General features: G+C 43.5%; 1 protein-coding gene across 3 annotated transcripts in view; it reads right to left on the reverse strand.

Moving 5' to 3' along the window:
- Positions 1-6,407, reverse strand: part of Rftn2 (raftlin family member 2) — a 51,157-nt gene that overhangs the window by 39,056 nt on the left and 5,694 nt on the right. The window lies entirely within an intron of this gene.

Raw genomic sequence — 6,407 nt, forward strand, 5'->3', positions numbered from 1 at the left:
CTGCACTGTGTTATAGCTATTTGTTCATGTGCCTGTCCTGGATGTTCATCTGGGAACTTCTTAAGGGCAAGAGACTCCTATTGTAGTCACGTCTTTCTGCCTCACATGCTCCCTAGGTCACTAGGTTAAGCGGGATTTCTGTTAGGACAACAAAGAGGCAAAATTATTGTACAAAGATGGAAAGCCAATAACTACTAGTTAGGGGAAATAAAAAACAGTTAGGTTAGTACAGAAAAGCAAAGTGGGACAACCCTGGCAGTGCCAAGGAACTGCCTTTCATTGTCTTGGTCACAAAAGTAAGGGTTGTCAAGAGCACTTCAAGGAGCTGGCTCATGGCTCATCAGTTAAGAGCACTGGCTGCTTCTCCAGAGGACCGGGTTCACTTCTTAGCACCTATATGGCAGCTTACAACTGTCTGTAACTCCAGGTCCAGGGGATCTGATACCCTCACACACAGAGGCAAAACACCCATGCTCATAAACTAAAAATAAATTATTAATAAAAAGCAAAAAAGAACGTTGTGAGAATCCACAGCAGAAAGTCATGTTCTTTTCAGAAAGCTCTAGCATGAAGTCCCACACTATGTTAATGATATCACATAAGAAAAGCCACATTACACATGAAGGGGAGAGAGAGAGAGAGAGAGAGAGAGAGAGAGAGAGAGAGAGAGAGAGAGAGAGAGAGAGAGCGCTACATGTAGTTTAACTGACTTCATTTTTGGGGACAAAGTTTTTACCAAAATCAAAGAATCATTTATGGGCTGGAGAGACTTCTCAGCAGGACCTGGGTTTGGTTCCCAGCACCAACATGGTATCTGATGCCCCCTTCTGGCCTCCTCGGGCACTGCACAGTGTGGTACACAGGCATACAGGCCCACAAAACTCACAAATAAAATGCCATGTGTGAGCCGGGCGTTGATGGCATACGCCTTTAATCCCAGCACTCGGGAGGCAGAGGCAGAGGCAGGCGGATCTCTGTGAGTTCAAGGCCAACCTTGTCTCCAGAGTGAGTGACAGGATAGGCTTCAAAGCTACACAGAGAAACCCTGTCTCGAAAAACCAAAACCAAACTAAACCAAACCAAACAAAAAGCCATGCGTGGTGACATGTGACTGCAGTCCCAGCCCTGGAGAGGCTGCGTCAGGAAGATGGAGAGTTTGAAGTCAGCCTGGACCATACACTCTGAAGGATGATCTTGGTTGTCCTGGGAAGAGGAAACCTCAATTGAGGAATTGCCTGTATCAGACTGGCCTGTGACTATGTCTGGGGGCTTTTTCCTGATTGTTACCTAGTTGATGGAGGAAGACCCAGCCCACTGTGGGCAGCATCATCCCTTGGCAGGTGGCCAAGTCTGGTGGTCTGTTTAGGAGGGCTAGCAGAGACTGTGAGAGAGCCAGCCGGTGAGCATCTTTCCGCCATGGTTCTTCCTGCCTTGAGCTCCTGCTGTGACTGATCTCAGCGATGGACCCTGACTGAAGTGTAAGATGAAAGAAACCGTTTCTTCCAAGTTGTTTTTAGTCATGGTATTTGCTGCAGGATGACAAACTAGGACAGGGTTTGATAACAAGGAACAGTGTGACTTTTATCCAAATGCTTTACTGAGCTGGCCTTGATTTTCTGTCTGGCTTGGTAGTCATTATTAGTACATGTGAATGTACATGCATGTGTGTGTATGTGCATATGTGTGTATGTGTATCTTCAGGTGTGTGTGTGTGTGTGTGTGTGTGCATGTGTGTATGTGTGTGTGTGTAGATATGTTCACACGTGTGTGTGTAGACCAGGGGTCTTGTTGTCGATCTCCCCTTCAAATGCAAGAGTTTTGTGGAGAACTTTTTTCCATGTCATCCTCCTATTGAATGTTTGCAACTGCACTGAAGCTGGGAGGTATTAAAACCTCTCACTGCTGAGGATAGAACAGTACACACTTCAGCCACACTCAGAGTGGGTCATTACATATCCATGACAGGCTCAGTCTCTGAGGCCAAGCCTTTGATTTGATGTCCGTTCATCGGGCAGTAATATCAGAGGCTCTATTACCCTTTAAACACAGGAAATTAGCGGGGAGGTGGTGGTTGTTTTGGTGGAGTACAGGCACAGGCAGTGAGCAGCAGCTGTGGGCTTTCTTGCCAGCCTGAGTGCTGCACACACTCCTTGGGAGAAGGAACAATGTTTAAAGCCTTGGTGGATGTGGCTGGGAACTGTGACACTAATGCTACAAGTTCTGTAAAAGCTATACATCCTACAACACTATTGTGAGGAGTCTGGAAGAAAGCAATCTGGAACTGCTTTGAAAATTATACAAATGCTAAGTGAACTTACATTGCTGCAATTAAAACTTGTTGAGGGTTGAAAAAATTATTTCTTCTCAAAGCTCCTAAAATAAAATATCCATTGATACTTTTCATGCCCCTAAGCTAAAAAGCTTCAAGGACAAATCTTGAACCTTTAAACAAGTCATTTGACATGGAGGCTCATGCTTTCATTCCCTATATTTGGGAGGCTGAAACAGGAGGATTACCATGAGTTCTAAAGCAGCCTGTGTTACATAGTGAGTTTCAGGCCAGCACGAGGCCTCAAAAACAAAACAAAAACCAACTCCCCAAAAGTCCCCACATAAAATAAACAATACCCCCAAAACAAACAAACAAGAAACCCCACCCAAAACCCAAATTAGCAAAAAAGACACAAAAAGTCACATTCCACTATAAAGCTGAGAATTTGTTAAACACAAAATTTTGTTTTGACAACACAATTCTGTGAAAACAGCATAAAACATACATATTTATTTCCACCAATTTACCTCTGAAGATTGGTTTGTACTTATAAAATATATCTACAATTGTTTTCTTAAGTAAAAACAAACTGTGCAAACTCAGCCAGCAGCTTTACAGCAGTTTTAAAGGGGAATGGTCTGGAACCTGCATGTTCTCCCACAGTTTTAAAGGGGAGTGGTCTGTAACCTGCATGTTCTCCTGAAGTTTTAAAGGGGAATGGTCCAGGAACCTCATGTTCTCCCCAGCAACTGTAGAACAAGGTAATAAGCAATGAATTCCAACATGTGCCCAGTTCTATGTGAACAGACCACATCCAGTACTTAATTCCTACAGACTCTTCAAAGTGGGTTTTTATTGTCTGATAAGGAAATTCAAGGAGAGAAATTAGGGAATTGATCCAAATTGCTTGTAAATTCTGAGGCTGAGCTGGAACCCAGGCAAAAAGACCCCGAGAACTGGGACACTCAAATGCTCATGGGAAAGAAAACTTCATTGATTTGAACCATGTCTGTTGAAGGTTTATGAATTCAGGCATGAGGTCAGTTATACCACAGCTCTCAACCTTCCTAACAGTGACCCTTTAAGACAGTTCCTCATGTTGTGGTGACCCCCAGTCATCAAATTATTTTTGTTGTTACTTCATAAGTCTAACTTTGCTACTGTTATGAATCATAATGTAAATATCTGATAAGTGACACTGATGAAAAGGTCAATTTGACCTCCAGGTTGAGAACACTGATTTAGATTGTTAAGTAATTTAATGTGTGGCTGTTAGGATTATCTGATTTATTCTATGAGTGAGAGGTTTTAAGCAATTGAGAAATACAGGCTACTATGTAAATAACATTGACTCAGAATAGTTAAATGAAGTAACATTATGGCAGTTTCCCTTTTTCTTCTCTTTTTTTCTTGTATTTTGCGATAGCGTCTCAGGAGCCCAGGCTGGTCTTAAACATAGGGCCAATTTATTCTGTATCAGCCTCCTGAGTGCTGGGATTAGAGGCAGGTGCCACCTTGCTTGGCACTTGACAAATGTCGGAGACACTCGTGGCAGTCTTGGAGTCTTTTTTATTTATATTGTATTTTTTAAAAATTTAAATTAGTTTATATTGTAATTTTTAAAATTTAAATTAGACAGTCTGGGAATCTTGTGACCTGCCTTTCTCTACTTCCTTCTTCATGTACGGTGCAGCCTCCAGGTCCCAGAGTTCCTCCCACTCTGGCCTTTGTTCATCTGTCTTTCAGCTTTCCTTGCTTTATCCCTATCCATTCCTACTCACTCCTTCAACTTTTCTCTAAAGGATGGTTTAACATATACAAGAAAATAAGCAGGGAGCATACTTTAAACTACCAAAACTATCAATGACCACTATTTAATAAAAATGAGACAGTGGCCTACTCTCCAGAGACCTCCCATTGCACTCTTTCCAGTCTTTGGTCTCTCTCCACCACACCTGACCTTGACTGTCCAGTAATCACTGCTCACTCTTCCTTTAGTTAGTGCCAGACTGGGAATGCAGCCCTAATCTATATAGCTCACTGTCAAGCAGAGACTGTGTGTTAAGGAGTGGTCTGCCCCTGGCCTACACTGCCATGCCGATTGGTGGGTGTTTTGAGCCTTATGAAAATAGACTTGCCGGGTGGTGGTGGTGCACGCCTTTAATCCCAGCACTAGGGAGGCAGAGGCAGGTGGATCTCTGTGAGTTTGAGACCAGCCTGGTCTATAGAGCAGGTTCCAGGATAGCCAGGGCTATACAGAGAAACCCTGTCTCAAAAAACCAAAAAGAAAAAAGAAAAAGAAAAAGACTCATACAGTGCTTACTCAGGGTGTCTTCATTCAACATCATGCAGTGCTGGACTTGCCTGTGAGCTGTGTTCCTAGGGTTCAGATTTCATTGCAGTATAACAGGAGCCAGCAAAGGATGGCCATGGTATTCAGCTATGTAATCCTTTGGCTGCTATAGCATAATGTGCAGAGTTGAGCAGGTGTGACTGGGTCCACATGGCTCTTATAACCTACCATGTTTATAGTCTGCCCTTTACAAAAAACTATCAGTGGATGTCTGCAGTCCACTGGTTCCTTGTGTGAGTAGGCTCTTGGTTTGGAAGTTCCCAATTGCTTGACTTGGACATCCTTGAACACCCCATGACGTATGTGGGTACTGGATGTATCTTCAGTTAAGTAGAAAATTCCATTTCTTTTCAAAGCTATTACTTTACTGACACCTGCCATTGACAGTCTCAGAACTTTAGCTATTTTGGGTGTTTTGTAGTAGTGGTTTCAACATGCATGCTCCCCATCACCAATGACTGGAGTACAGTTCCATGTCTTTGGCCACTTGGATTTCCGATTTTGTCTGTTCATGTAGTTTTAACTTGGGCTGTGCCCTAATCTACTGCTATCTCACTCAGCAATTGCAACTCTGCAGTTATCTGTCTGCTTCTCCAACAGTGGTCTGACCACTCAGGCCACAGCCTGGCTGGAATTTTGTTCCCGCAGGAACTGGCTCTGTTGCTGCCTCTAAAGGTAGCTTTAACTAAACCTCTATCATTCTATTTATAAATTAGACTGGAGATTCAAAGGCTGGGGTAAAAACCTCTGAGCTCAGAGAGGATGAGTGGCAAAAAGCTAACCTCTCCTTGCTGGTGTCTCTGAAAAGCTCATACTTCCATTCTGCCAAACAAGAAAAACCTGCGCCACTTAAAATCCTGCCCAACTACTTCCTATGTCTCCCTATCTCTCCCATATGCCCCTTGATGTTTTATGGTTACTTTCTGTCAACTAGTTGCTAACTCAGCCCCTCGATGCAAGGGTAATTTTATTTAATCAATGAAAGTGTGACTGGATATCATTCAACATGTACCAGATTCTGGTTGGTTCTTTTCTTGGGCTGTCTTTTCCTTATTGTCTTGTAGTGGCGATTTAAATATTCTGGACAGAAGCCTTTATGGGAGTCTCACTCATTCTTTACATCTCAGATGACGTAGCCTTTATGAAGAGACTTTCTTTCTGGACTTGCCCACTCAAGTCAAGTGGCTCTTCTTCCATAGCCTTTGCAGCCCCAGGCTGCATCCCAGGGCATAGTATGTACACTGTGACTGAATGTGTCCTTCCCAGCTCCTGTCACAGGGTGCTCATGCAGATGTAGTCTGCTCAAGCGTACAGACACAGGCTTTTCTATAGTGTACCCCAGCTTTCAGCACAGGGGCTCAACAGGCTTTTCTATAGTCTATCCCAGCTCTTAGCACAGGGGCTCAACCAGGCTTTTCTATAGTCTTGTTTTGTTTTGTTTTTGTTTTTTGGTTTTTGGTTTTTCGACATAGGGTTTCTCTGTGTACTTTTGGCACCTGTCCTGGAACTAGCTCTTGTAGACCAGGCTGGTCTCAAACTCACAGAGATCCACCTACTTCTGCCTCACGAGTGCTGGGATTAAAGGCGTGCGCCACCCATGCCCGGCGCTTTTCTATAGTCTATCCCGGCTTTTAGCACGGGGGCTAAACCTGACTTTTCTATAGTCTACCCTTTTAGCATGGGGCTGAACCAGGCTTTTCTATAGTGTACCACAGCTTTTAGCATGGGAGTAAACCAGGCTTTTCTATAGTGTACCACAGCTTTTAGCATGGGAGTAAACCA

Source organism: Cricetulus griseus, chromosome 2 (genome assembly GCF_003668045.3).
Source record: "Cricetulus griseus strain 17A/GY chromosome 2, alternate assembly CriGri-PICRH-1.0, whole genome shotgun sequence".
Lineage (NCBI taxonomy): Eukaryota > Metazoa > Chordata > Mammalia > Rodentia > Cricetidae > Cricetulus > Cricetulus griseus.